At 32.4% G+C, this 14,825-nt stretch overlaps 1 long non-coding RNA gene across 1 annotated transcript; it reads left to right on the top strand.

Annotated features, from left to right (window-relative positions):
- The first annotated feature begins 1,290 nt into the window (after nucleotides 1–1,290).
- Nucleotides 1,291–4,520, top strand: LOC126879419 (uncharacterized). The gene is made up of 3 exons (XR_007696057.1): nucleotides 1,291–1,800; nucleotides 1,859–1,959; nucleotides 3,736–4,520. It is a non-coding gene; the product is annotated as an uncharacterized LOC126879419 (long non-coding RNA).
- The last annotated feature ends 10,305 nt before the right edge of the window (nucleotides 4,521–14,825 follow it).

Genomic DNA, 14,825 nt, shown 5'->3' with positions numbered 1-14,825 from the left:
AAAGACCAGGTTTTTTTCTTAAAAAACCAGTTGATTCAAATCATGGGTTAAACCAAGGTTTTAAGCATATTGGTTTAAACCTGCCAACCCTTATTTTAGATAACATAGATCTCAATGTGTTTGTTGTCTTGAATGTTTTTGACAGTCCACAATAACAAAAATTGGATAAAAAAACAGGTAACATCTATTTACAATTTGTAGTTCCTACCAACATACTAGAGGCAAAAGGTGGTAAATAGTGAGTACTAAGTATAATAAGTACTAAGGCAATATAGGAGTATCTAACAAAAACTAAAGGTAGACAGCCGTATCTGTGAAGATACTACTTTTATACCTTAGTATATGTTGGTTACACCCAATTATGCTTAGCAAAATAGGTTAAAACTGTAGATACGTCAAACAAAATATGAGATTTATAAATAAACTATTCATATTTATGGCTAAAGGGCTTTAGTAACGTATAGAGGAAGATCCAAGAATTTACTAGACATCAAAATCTCAATATATCCAAAAATGTCAGATACCCCCTTTGCGCTTAGTACGGCAGTATAAGGCTATATATGTTGTTTTTGTTTCTGATATAGTTTAACTTTTTTCATCCATTCATTTATATTTTCAAGTACTCCATTTGATTTTATTTCTAGTTCTCTTCTTGAATTAGCATCTATGATAAGCAGCAAATCATCCGCATACGCTATCATATATATAACATATTTATGAATTTTTATTTATTTATTTATAGTACTATACAAATGACCTGGCCTCTTGTCTTGGTATCCAGGACGTTTCCTGATGGGATTATAGTAGTTTATCTTTACAATATTATTACTTTAAGAATTTTCTATATTTGACTAATTAACAATAGTCCTAATCTACTACTAATTATGAAAACTACAAATTGTAAACAATTCTAATGAACAAATAATAAGAAATAAACAAAAACTAATAAACAAAAGATAACTTATTAATTTTTTTTTGAACATATAATTTTTATAAAAGTGTTCCCATTTCTCATTCTCAGATGAGAAATGCCAGCACTACTCATCTAAAAATAGTCACGAATAATTTTAAGTGCAGGTCTAATCGACTTTATGATATTCTCAATGATATTTCGGTGAGCCTCAGCCGCAGACCATTGAGTTTTAAAATTTCAGGTTTTTAGTTTATTTTTTTTTGTTTGATTAATAACTTTTTGATTTATTTTATTTTATATTTGATATTAATTTTAATTTTTTTTTCTGTATAATTTCTTATTCAAATTCATAGAGGTTGGATTTGAGGACTTGATTTCACAAGAATCTACAGGTCGAGCAAGTCTCGTAAATTTCACGATTGCGAGCCACGCTTCACGCAACCGTGTTTGCGTACTTGTGTTTCGAGTTGCGTGGTCGTGCGGAGTTATATTTACCAAATTTAAATATAATCGTTTCTACTGATTCATACGCTGTCAAAATTAAATCAATATGGCTACTGGGTGTAAAAGATAAATCTTATTCTATCTGTTCTTAATGAGTTTTAGATAATTTTAGTTGTATTTCTTTGTAATTTTGTGTTGTACAAAGATTAATTTAACATTTTCTCTGGAAGTATTAATTTAGAAAGATAATATGCTTCATTGGTGTTGTGTTTTGAAGTGTGAAATGCAAAGTAATTGTGATAAAGTCAAGATAAAGTTCACTTTTAAACTGAACTAAATAAGGTATCTGAGAGACAACAATGGTTAAATGCAATACAATGTACAGGTTTTACTAGCGAAATGAAAATTTTCCTGTCCTGTCTGCTGTAATCATTTTATATCTGGTAAGTTACAATTACAACAGTAACGATTTTTGAAGATGTTAACATTTTAATCTTATAGGAAAACCAGCCGACTTAATCGATAATAACAATCTCCAGAAATATTCATATTGAAATTATTTATAAGGCACTGGACTGTCTTAAATTCTACAATAATACTAGGTGGGTAAATGATTTTGGACATTTTTCATTAAGAGTAGATTAAGATTACTTAAGTAGATTTAAGACTTGTTTACACGGGTAGAGTAATGATGCAAGTACTTGATAGAGTAGAGTAACTCTACCTGTAAAAATGCTCAGCACAGTAGAATAGCTGGTAGAGTGTATAGTTGGAGTTAAAGTAGAGTGACTAGCAACCTATGGCAAAGTAACTACTCTATGACCACCACTACTGCCAAAATGTCTACTCGGCTGCACACTCTACCCATGGAACACGCTCAATTATGGCAGAATAGAGTAGGTAGGAGAGTACATGGGGGCGCTGTCATTCTGGCTGGAATTGTGTTTTGTGTAAATAGTGAAAATGAAGTTCACCGAAGATGAAACTTTAAAACTTGTAGAGCTATAATACGGCGAATACCAGTGTTTATGCAATTTAGGTAGTGTATACTACAGAAATAAAAGTTTGCAGCAAGCTGCGGAGGATGAAATCATCGAAAGAATGGCAAAGGGGGCTTTGGAGTAAACGAGCTTAAGCAAAAAATTAAGAATTTAAGGTGCACTTATAATCAAGAGTGTTTAAAAATACAAAAATCGGTTTCACTATACTAGCATCAGTACTATACTTGTACTCTCCTCATGTGAATGGTATCAAGCCATTTTTGGTAGAGTACTACTGCTACTCTACTCTCCTCAAAACTCTACCCATGTTAACAAGTCTTTAGAAACAGTGGAAAATGAGGTAGCTAGTAGAGTAGTAGTAGAGTAAAATATACTGGTTTAGCAAATTACAATGTTTTAAGGTAATACAAGAGCGATAAACAGGTAGCCAAAACGTGTTCCAAGATTGTCACTGTAATTTTGAATATTTTTTCGAGGCATTTGGCACACGTATTCGTAAAATAATAAATAATGGCGGTACAGAGCCCAATTTGAAAAATATATTAATATGTGGAAATTACTCTGTAATTATACAATATTTAAAAAACGAGCCTGTACCGCAACTAAGAAGAACAAAAAATACACTTTCTTCAAATAAACTTTTTTATCCGATGCCTAGATTTTGTGTAATTTTGGAACTACTAATGAAATAAAAAATTTTAGTAGTTCCAAAATAACACAAAATCGGATAAAAAAGTTGTATTTGAAGAAAGTGTATTTTTTTGTTCTTCTTAATGGCGGTACAAGCTCGTTTTTTTTTATATTGTATTTAATTACAGAGTAATTTCCACATATTAATATATTTTTCAAATTGGGCTCTGTACCGCCATTCTTTATTATATTACGAATATGTGTGCCAAATATCTCGAAAAAATATTCAAAATTACAGCCGCAATCTTGGAACACATTTTCGCTACCTGTTGATCGATACTGTTTCCTCTTAAGATAGTTTTAATAGTTATTTATGATATAAGTATTAAAAGTACAATTTTAAGACGCGCATGTGAAAGTTAACTTGAAAAAATAATTTTATTAATGTTTTGACTTCCACATCAGATGTCATTGTCAAAATACAAAATATTCATTATTATTAGGTTTGTTCTAGCAAACAGTCAAACTAGTCAAAAACCATCAGCAAACAGTTGGTCAGTAAAAGAACATAATACAGTCACCAGTGCGATCCCCTCTACTCGCGCTGGTCCACTATTAGCTGATGGTTTCAAACTGATGCTAGAACAAACCTATTATTATTATGCATATCATTATCTGTAAATAATATTTCTTCTGATTGTTAATTGTAAAGGATAGAAAAATTACCATTTATTTTATTTTTTTTAGAATCAGCTGAGAGAAGTGGTCTACAAAAAACCAGGAAGGAAACGGAATATGTGGCTACGAAAGGCAAAAGAAAGGTTTACAAAGCAAATGTGACACATTTTTTTGAAATATTTAGGAATATCAGTAAATTGCATTAAAAAAATGTATGAAAAGATTTTGTTCAATAAAAATGTTTATATTTATCAAGGATGTATTATTTGGTATGGCCACATATCGTCAGTGATGTAATAATACATCCTATCTGTTTTTTCATGAGTTTTGTAAGAGAGACTAAAAACTTGTCTTAGGGTCACCTCCTGTTTTCATATGATATTTTTTGACTTGTTTTGTAGTAAATTAAACTATCTATGAACTACAAAACAAGTCAAAACTTACATATGAACACAGGAGGTGACCTTAAAACATGTTTTTCCATCTCTCATACAAAACTCATGAAAAAACAGATAGGAGGTATTGTCACATCAGCAAGGATGTACAGTGATGAGTGCCCTAATAACCGGCAAAATATGGGCAACATATTTAGTTGTGAGATAAAAAGAAATGAAACTAGTTGAGCTGGGAAATTTAGCGAAATTAACCTTTAAATTTACGTTATATTGATCCCACCTTTACACATATCGGAGGAGTATGTCAACTAAAACTGTCACTGTGACAGTGGTAGTTTCCAAACTCGTCTGATACATCTGAAGGTGGTACAAAATCAATACAATCTAAATGTATAAGTTAATAGGTTTGTTCGTAGAACGATCAGCAACCGTTGCCAACCATCAGACACATGCGCGTTCGTAGTCTATGAACTCTAACTGTTAACTGCACAGCGCCAACTGTTAACTGCACAGCGCCAACTGTCAACTGCGCATGCGTCTGACGGTTGGCAACGGTTGCTGATCGTTTGGATCGTACTACGAACAAACCTAATATCGCTAAATTTCCCAGCTCGACTAGTTTCATGTCTTTTTATCTCACTACTTAATACATCTTTTGTGCTATTTTGCCGGTTATTAGAGCGCTCATCACTGTATTTCTGGTATATCCAGGGAATGTCTACAAAATATATTTTGAATGTCCAGAGAACATTCATGGAATGTTCCAATAAGACATTCAGGTAATGTTTAAAATGCTGACACAGGATTTTCCTGGGATGTTCAGGGAACATGTTTTCGGGGATATTCCAGGAATTTTTCAATGTCTGTGTACCTTCTATGGAATATTTTGGTGTTATTACCGCCGCACTCCACTTGCGATTTGTAATCAGGAAGATTGAACACATTGTTTCAAATACAAGTCAATCCATTTGTGACTAAATAATCATGGATTGACTTCTATTTGAAAGATGTGTTCAATCTTCACAACTACAAATCGCAAGTGGAGTAGGCGCTTAGGGCTACTTCCTCTTCGGTATTATGTATTATACTACAGAAATCAGGAACTTTCCTTCTAAATATATGTATGCATCTTGGCCATCAAACATATTCTTCCAAACATTTTTTTAAGGGGTTACATAGGTCTTGTGGGTAAAAAAAGTGACTTTTTAAAAAAATTATATCTCGAAAACTAAAATTTATTTTTATTTATAATTGGAACATATAAAAGTATAGTACTTAAGGTAGTCTCAAAAAAAGTTTCAGCCAAAAATATTCATTTTTGTAGAGTTTAAGTTTTTTTGCGTTGGCAGCATAACTAAGTCCAGTCTCATCTGAAATCAAAAAGTTTCTTGTAGTTTATACCTTTGGCTAGAATATGAACGAAGGAATTAAAAAAAATGAAATTTGAAGATTTTACATAAGTTTAAACACATTTTTGACCCCAATTTTTCTCATTTTTAAAGTAGTTTTTTTTATAAAACAAAAATGACCTCATCTAATAAAAAATCCTTTGTTCGTTCACTAGCCAGAGGTATAAACTACAAGAAACTTTGATTTCAGATGAGACTGGACTTGTTATGCTGCTCACCGCAAAAAAGGGCTGTTGTCGAAAAATTGCAGTCAACTCTACAAAAATGAATATTTTTGGCTAAAATTTTTTTGAGAATACTATACTTTTACATGTTTCAATTATAAATAAAAATAATTTTTAGTTTCCAAGATATATTTTTTTTTAAAAAGTCACTTTTTTTACCTGCAAGACAACTTAACAAATTGTTGATTTCGAATTGTAACAGTTGTTTTGCAAAGTATGCTGCCCTCTTGTATTTTCTGTGTTATCTTCAAAAAACACAAAACAAAAAAAAATAAAACAAAAGCTTAACCACCTTCACACCACAGAATCAAGGAATCAAGTTACACAAATTTTCAAACACCTCACCTGACACAGCGTCTCAAGTACGATTGCGCGAATTGGTAAATATAACTCCGCACGACCACGCAACTCGAAACACAAGTACGCAAACACGGTTGCGTGAAGCGTGGCTCGCAATCGTGAAATTTACGAGACTAGCTCGACCTGTAGACTCTTGTTAAAATTATAGAGACGTCTTGCTTTAGGGGAATTATCCCATTCGTTTTGCCATTTTCTATTTAATATTTCTTCTAATTCTCTTTTTGTTCTGATTTCTATTCCCATTAATTGTATTATTTTTTTTATAATTTTCTTTTCTTTGCCAATATCTACATGCACGTTTTTGTTCTTCCAAGTGCATGGGCATTACACCAGTTAAAGCTGATGTTGCTGTAGTACTGAAGACTCCTGTCATTCTAACAAGGAAACCTCTTTGTGCTTTATTCAGTTTTTCAATATGTATTGATGGGATTACAGTAGTTTATCTTTACATTATTATTACTTTAAGAATTTTCTATATTTGACTAATTAACAATAGCCCTAATCTACTACTAATTATGAAAACTACAAATTGTAAACAATTCTAATAAACAATTCTAATGAACAAATAATAACAAATAAACAAAAACTAATAAACAAAAGATAAATTATTAATTTTTTTTGAACATATAATTTTTATAAAAGTGCTCCCATTTCTCATTCTCAGATGAGAAATGCCAGCACTATTTATCTAAAAATAGTCACGAATAATTTTAAGTGCAGGTCTAATCGACTTTATGATATAGACGAGGGCATTTATCACAAAATAAATAAACTTTTAAATATTATGAATGTCAAACATGGACCCTAACCAAGGTCAATATGAATATGAATAAACTACCCACGACATAAAGGGCTATGGAAAGAGCAATGCTAAGGCTACGGCCAGAGAAGCGACAATTTACGGCGCTGTAAGAGCAGTAAAATGAAGCGCGAAAATGAGTCCTATCCTATTGTTATGTTGCTGCGCGAGATTTTACAGCTCGGTCTGGCCATCCACTACACTCACCGTGGGACCCATTTTTCGCGATTCATTTTACTGCTCTTACAGCGCCGTAAATTGTCGCTTGTCTGGCCGTAGCCTGAGGCTTACAAAATTTTGTCCCTGTAATAAATTTTTCACCCGTGTTGAGCTGCCCCCCCCCCCACTTGCAAAAATCAAAAAACAAATAGCCCTGATTTATGAGCTATTCATGAGCTTTCATATTCCGCAAACTAAAAATTTTGAGCTCGTTCCACTGAGCAGGAATTTAATACTTTAGTGGGGGGGCTGAGTCAGCCCCCCCCCCACTACTTAAAAATAGGAATATTGAATCGGTTTTTGCGGCAGAATTACGAGCTATTTATGAGCTCTTGAAATTATATAGTTTCGATTTTTGAGCTCATCCCCTTCACCCCCAAACAACCATTTAATTGATTTAACTTAGGAGAAAAATGCTGAGAAAACCTAAAATATATCGTATTGCGGATATAATTCCTATAGCTTATATACTCTGAGAATAAACTATTAAATCACGTGCATTTCGATTATTGAGCTACAACCCCTTCAGAGCCTATTTCACTTCAAATCAGGCCCGAGGCACTAGACAATTTTAGGGCTCCTAAATACCTATAAACGAAATGAAACGAAATGGACGAAATGAACATAAGATCGAAAAACTGAAAAATGCGAGTTCAATATTTTTTAAAAATCTATGACACGAAACACGACACGAGTTACTTTAAAATATGAAATAGGAACCCCCATTTTTTATTTTTCAGATTTGGATTCCTTACAAAAAAATAAGTACCTAACTTTTATTCGAGACATTTTTTCGAATTATGTATAAATGGCGCTATAATCGGAAACAAAGATTTTGGGAAATGGAAAATTAAATCAAAAATGGAAAACTTAACTTAACTTTTTTTGGTTTTAGAACCTAATCTTCACAACCCAACAGGTCCCCATAACGCTTTAGTAACTGCAAATTTAGCAATCAAGGCTTTCCTACTATTTGTATAAATTTTTTATAATATATCATTTTCTATATTTTAAATAGCCAAAAACGACAGCCTTTGTTGATTTAGAGAATTTATTAAATGCGACTTTACTCTTTTCAGTACCGAGAAAGATCTTTCATCTGGAGCGTTGCTATTGCTAATGGGTATCTCTATTTAAATAAAGTTAGTGTAAGCAACGTTTCTTCATTTGTAAACGTCGATATGATGCTATTTGCAATAAAATATATTATCATTCTTTGCGTATTTTGTAAGATATTAGATGTGCTGCAAAGTTCTTTAAAAAGTGCCACTTCTTCCACTAAATCATCAACATCGATATAATTCTCATACCTAATATTGGGTAATAGTTTGTAAGTTTACTGTATAACTATTGTCTGTGAACAAGATGTTTAAAATATCGTTTCCAGAATTATAAGCATTTTTTTCTTATAGATAGTTGCATAATTAAAGTATCACAATTAGGTAAACAAATATTTATTTTAAAATTTTCAAGTCCTTTTAAAAAATCCTTTCGAGAAATTTTCCTCGGCCGGAAAAATTGTTTTCCGTCCTCAGGAAAGCTGATCTTTATATAAAAGGCTTAGATATCGACTATAATTTTTTAGCTTTATTTTCAATTTCTGAAAATTTTTGTCTTCTTTTCTGTATATATAATTTGATTAAGCTATTGTAAAGTTCACACACTACTGTATCTTTTTATGGTTGCATTTACTCAGTCCCAAATTTTTTTTCCAAATCGTCGTCATAAGAATAGACTTTAACTCTAACGTATTCATTTTTCCCTGAAAAATCATTTGCTTCTACTGACGTCATCTTTTTTTGGTTTGAATCTCCGCTTAATTGGTCCAACACAATTTTAAATGAATGGAATGAAATACTTTTGAAAATTTATTTTGTTATTGCAATAAAAAATTTTTTAGTGATCTTTCCGGGCCCCAATAAAATGCGGGCCCGAGGCAGGTGCCTCATGGGCCTAGGGGTAAAATAGGCCCTGAACCCCTTCGCAAGAAAACCACCCTATCTTCCCGGCTTAAGAGAAAGTTGTACTTAAAATGCATTAAATTAATTATTTGGCGACTACATATCATTTAATAATTTATAAGCTTCCAAATTACGCGCATTTAGATCAGTAAATTGCAATTTATTTTGTATAGTGCAGTCACTGAAGGTAAAAATCAACGATTACCTTCAATTTCGGTGAACCTTCATCGATTTTAACGAAAATTGGTCAGTGGTTAGAGGATACGTCAAGAAACAAAGGTGACATGGTACCACCTTGCGCCTTTACCCTGAGGGTGGATACCGTCCCTTCTCGGGGGTGAAAATTATTTTATAAAAAATAACTGCACAAATCAATAAAAGAACAAATTAAAAGCAAAATTTATTATATAAAGTTATTAAAATAAGTCAATACTTTTTAAGTTATTAAAGATCAAAGATTTTAATTATTCGTGAAAAAAAATGCATGTTTTGAAGCGCTTTTTCGTAAATCACTGAAAAACTGTAAGTTTTTACAAAAAAGTTAATAGTAATTTAATTCGTATAGCTTACATTTTAAGAATAAACTCTTAAATCACGCGCCTTTCGATTATAGAGCTACAACCCCTTCGCAAGAAAACCATCCCATATTCCCGGCTTAAGAGAGAGTTGTACTTAAAATAATTTAAATTAATTATTTGGCGACTACATATCGTTTAATAATTTATGAGCTCGCAAAATATACGCATTTCAATTATTGAATTGCCATTTTCTTTCTATAGTGCAGTCACTGAAGGTAAAAATCAATTATGACCTTCGATTTCGGTAAATCTCCATTCATTTTCACGAATTGACAATAACAACTTGCGGTTTTAGCCTGGGGTATATGTCACCCCTTCTCGGGGGTGAAAATTACTTTATTAAAAATAACCCCACAAATCGAGAGAGGGACAAATTGTAAGCAAAATTTGTTATGTAATGGTTATTAATAAATCAATACTTTTTGAGTTATTAAAGATCAAATATTTTAATTTTTGTTAAAGAAAATGCATGCTTTAAAGCGATTTTTCATAAATAACTCAAAAACTGTAAGTTTTTACAAAAAAGTTTTCATCACTAAAATTGAAGCTAATAAAAAATATAATAAATTGCTTACTTGAAAAACCCTTTAATGTTAATTTAAAGTAAGTTATAATTAAGTATTTTCTATGGGAAATACGCCACAATTTTACTAAAAAATGAATTTATTAACGTTTCGAAGCCCAAATCGGGTTTCGTTGTCAAAATACAAAATACTATTAAAATAAAACAAACATGTTTTTGCTAAGTAAAAAAATTCTTCTAATAATTTATTTAATCTGACTCATTTATATTGGCAATTCAGACGTATATTATACATTTTAAAGTAGAAGATAGATATTATACATAGATTAAATGTAAGACCAAATACTTACGATGTCGGGATAGTATCACGAGGTTTTTTCCTGGTTTTCCCTCGTGATTTACTATGGAATCTCTAACGCGAGAATTTTACTGTCATCGTTGCATTTGGTTGTCTTTTTAAAGACAGATCACATGCTATGATTTTTTTGCGACGGATATTCTTGAGTTGGGATTGATTTCATGTAATCGAATGAACTATCTTTTAGTAAAGTCGTCCCAGGAACGCAACTCATAAATATTGGCGATATCATTTTAAAGTCTTCTACTTTAAAATGTATAATATACGTCTTAATTGCCAATATAAATGAGTCAGATTAAATAAATTATTAGAAGAATTTTTTTACTTAGCAACAACATGTTTGTTTTATTTTAATAGTATTTTGTATTTTGACAACGAAACCCGATTTGGGCTTCGAAACGTTAATAAATTCATTTTTTAGTAAAATTGTGGCTTATTTCCCATAAAAAATACGTAATTCATTTTTTCAACAAAATAAACACGCTTTTAGACGGTTTTTTGCAAATAACTCAAATAGTAAGTATTTTGTCGAAAAAACATTCTTAGCAAAAATATAGCCCGTAAAAAATTTTAAAAAAATGGTGTATATACCACGTCTCTATACCTAGTAGAAGCAGAGTTATATCTAATGAAAAATAGGTTCATATTCGTCAAATTCCAAATGGAATACTTTAACGTGAAATAACCAAAAATTAAGCACATTTCGGGGAAAATTCATTACAACTTATTTAAAGTGTTTAAAAGAAGCTTCATTTTTGTTTTATAAAAAAAATTCTAGCGTCAAAAGTAAACAAGTTACGCTCAAAATAAAGCTAGTCCTTTTTTTTGGTAAAAAAATCGGGAAAATCACCTCCTAATTAGTATCTCAAATGAACTTAATCGTTACGACTTCACAAGTTTTTTGACTCTTGTATGTATTGTTTATATGATCTGTAGGTTTCATCGGTTCGAAATCCTTATTTTTGAAAAGGCTGTAGTTAAAAGGGGTTAAACAAGTCACTGATCACTAATGTATGCAAATTTAGAAACACCAAATCTGAATCAATTTTTGTCTAACAGAAAAACAAAAAAATACATGATATCCAGAAAAGCAATGCTGACTTTTTTGTTTTTCGAGATTTTTGGTATCTCTAACAATTTTTAAGTTATTTTGAAAAAAATCATATTTTTCAAAATTAAAATTTTTAAAAATTTCACTTTAAAACCAAATTTTTTCAAAAATAAGCACTTTGAATCGATGAAACTTAAAGATCACATAAACAAAACATAATAAGTAAAATAATTTGTGGAGCGGTAACCATAAAAACTTTTTATAAAAACAAAAATAAAGCTCTCTTTAAACACTTTAAAAAAGTTATAATGGATTTTCCCCAAAAAGTGCTTAATTTTTTGGATATTTCACTTCGAAGTATTCTATTTCAAATTTGGTGAATATGAATCTATTTTTCATTGGCTATAACTCTGGTTTTACGAGGTCCAAAGACCTAACGCGTACACCATTTTTTTAAATTTTTTACAGGCCATATTTTTGCTAAGAACGGTTTTTTCGACTAAATACTTACTTTTTGAGTTATTTGCGAAAAACCATATAAAAATGTAGTTATTTTGTTGAAAAATGAACATATTCACTCGCAAATAACTCGAAAATTGTTGACTTGGCAAAAAAGCTCTATAAAACAAAAGTTACTTAAAATTAGTCAGTTTATCCATTTCCGGACTTATTTTGCACTTATATTTTTTCACCCCCAAAAGGGGGTGACAGTCACCCCCAGCGCAAAAGCACACATCGGCACAATATCACTTTTTTTCTTTGATGTGCAAGCTATGAGTATGCCAAATTTTATGTCAATCCAAGCGATTCTTTAAAATTTAGAGTAAAAACCGTGAAAGAATGTACTAGAAGGACAATGAGCTGAGGACGGCAACCCCCTGGGAGGATGCACAATGGGTCAATTGTGGCCCAAGTGCTGTGGGACTTGACTCGCCCTCCTTACTCTACTGATAAAGACCTCAAGGTACACCGCCAGTGTTGGCGTTAAAAATATTAGTAGGTTGGTTAATTCACACAATGATAAAAATTAAAACACAACGTCGTTAGACCACATAATTACCACGGCTCTGACCGTACCTCTATTGCCAAGTTGGAAGAGTCCTGTTTCAGCTACTGATTTTCTTTGAACTGTGTCATTTTACCGACAAACGATGGGACAAGGCTAGCTAGTCCGTTCTAGCCATAATTAAGGCGTTTGTTCTCTGTTCAAGAATGGTAAATCACAAAAATCTGAGGGAAATAACGCTATTTCATATTGCTTTGACTTCCTTCTGCAGTTTTATCTTTTTCTGTTAAAATAATTCCGACACTCCGAACAGAAAAAAATAAAAACTGAAAACAGGAATCAAAGCAAAATGAAGTAGCATTATTTCCCTCAGAATTTTGTGTATTACGATCCTTGGACAAAGAACGGACTGCTAGAACGGACTGGCTTGCCATCGTTTGTCGGTAAATGAGGAACACTTCAAAGAAAATTAGTAGCTGAAACAGGACCCTTCCAACTTGGCAATGGAGGTACGGTCAGGACCAGTGGCGCACCTAGAATTTTCCTCTGGGAGGGGTTGGCTTAGGCACCGATTTATTTTTGTATTGTTTGTGAAAGACAATTAGTTAAGAAAGACAGAAGTTACATTTTTCTACTATTCTTTACATCATCATCATTCTCTTTGCCTTATCCCTATGCGAGGTCGGCTTCCCTAATTGCATTTCTCCACACAATTCTATCTTGGGTCATATCAATATTAATCCCCTTTACCAACATGTCCTGCCTAATCGTCTCACCCAGGTCTTCTTTGGTCTTCCTCTCCTACTCCTTCCAGGAATCTGCACTTCAGCAATTCTTCGTATTGGGTGACTAACGTCTCGACGTTGAACATGACCAAACCATCTTAACCTATGCTCTCACATTTTGGCATCAATTGGTGCCACACCTAGACTTCCCCTAATATACTCATTTTTAATTTTATCCTTTTTTGTCACTCCACTCATCCATCTAAGCATTATCATTTCCGCCACATGCATTCGTTATTCCCCTTTTTTTTTCACTGCCCAACATTCAGTTCCGTACATCATAGCCGGTTTTACGGCTGTTTTATAGAATTTTCCGTTCAGCTTCATTGGAATTTTTCTGTCACACAACACACCACTCGCTTCTTTCCACTTCATCCATCCAGCCCTAATTCTATTGCATGCATCTCCATCTATTTCTCCATTACTCTGTAATACCGATCCCAGGTACTTAAAACTATTGCTTTTCACAATGATTTTACCATCCAAAGATACCATTTTATTTGTAGTAACTCCATCATCTTTTAAATGAGCATTCCTAATACTCCGTTTTTGTCCTAATAAGTTTTAAACCTTTTTCCTCCAGAGCTTGTCTCCAGTGTTCCAGTTTTTGTTCTGTCTCTTTCACTATTTCTTACTAACACGACATCATCAGCATACTCTAAGTACCATGGAATGTTGCCGTATAGTTTCGCAGTTATCTGGTCCAAAACTAATGAGAATAAATAAGGACTAAGCACCGAGTTTCACATGAAATTTATCAGTTTCTCCCACACCTGTCCTAACACTAGTCGTTACTCCCTCATACATATATCTCACAATCTTTACATATTCACCAGGGACTCCTTTCTTATTGAGTGCCAACCACAGAATCTCTCGAGGAACTCTGTCATATGCTTTTTAAAATCAATGAATACCATATGAGCGTTTATTTCTTTACTCCTGTATTTTTCCATCAACTGTCTTATAATGAAAATTACATCTGTTGTTGATCTGCCCCGCATAAAGCCAAATTGATTATCGGATATTTCGGTTTCTTCAGGTATCCGTCTATCAATTACTCTTCCATATTTTCATGGTGTAACTAAGCAGTTTTATACCCCTGTAGTTTGTAGATTGTTGTATATCTCCCTTGTTTTTGTAGACAGGTACTAGTATACAGTATACTGCTTCTTCATTCGTCTGGCATTTGTCCAACTTCCATAATTCTATTAAATAAACCTGCTAGCCAACTTGTTCCTGTCTCTCCCAATGCTCTCCAGACTTCCCCAGGAATATCATCTGGTGCGACTACTTTTCCTTTCTTTATTTTTTGAAGCTCTTGAGCCACTGCCTCGTTTGTTATTTTGGTGATTTGTTATTTTTACTATTTGTTTGTTATTTCTACTATTCTTTATATATATATATATATATATATATATATATATATATATATATATATATATATATTTCTATATGCTCTGGGAGGGGTTTTAACCCCCAAAACCCCCCCTG

Source organism: Diabrotica virgifera, chromosome 2 (assembly GCF_917563875.1).
Source record: "Diabrotica virgifera virgifera chromosome 2, PGI_DIABVI_V3a".
NCBI classification, from domain to species: domain Eukaryota; kingdom Metazoa; phylum Arthropoda; class Insecta; order Coleoptera; family Chrysomelidae; genus Diabrotica; species Diabrotica virgifera.
Note: the sequence above shows the minus strand (reverse complement) of the source record. Positions and strands in the feature narration are given on the sequence as shown.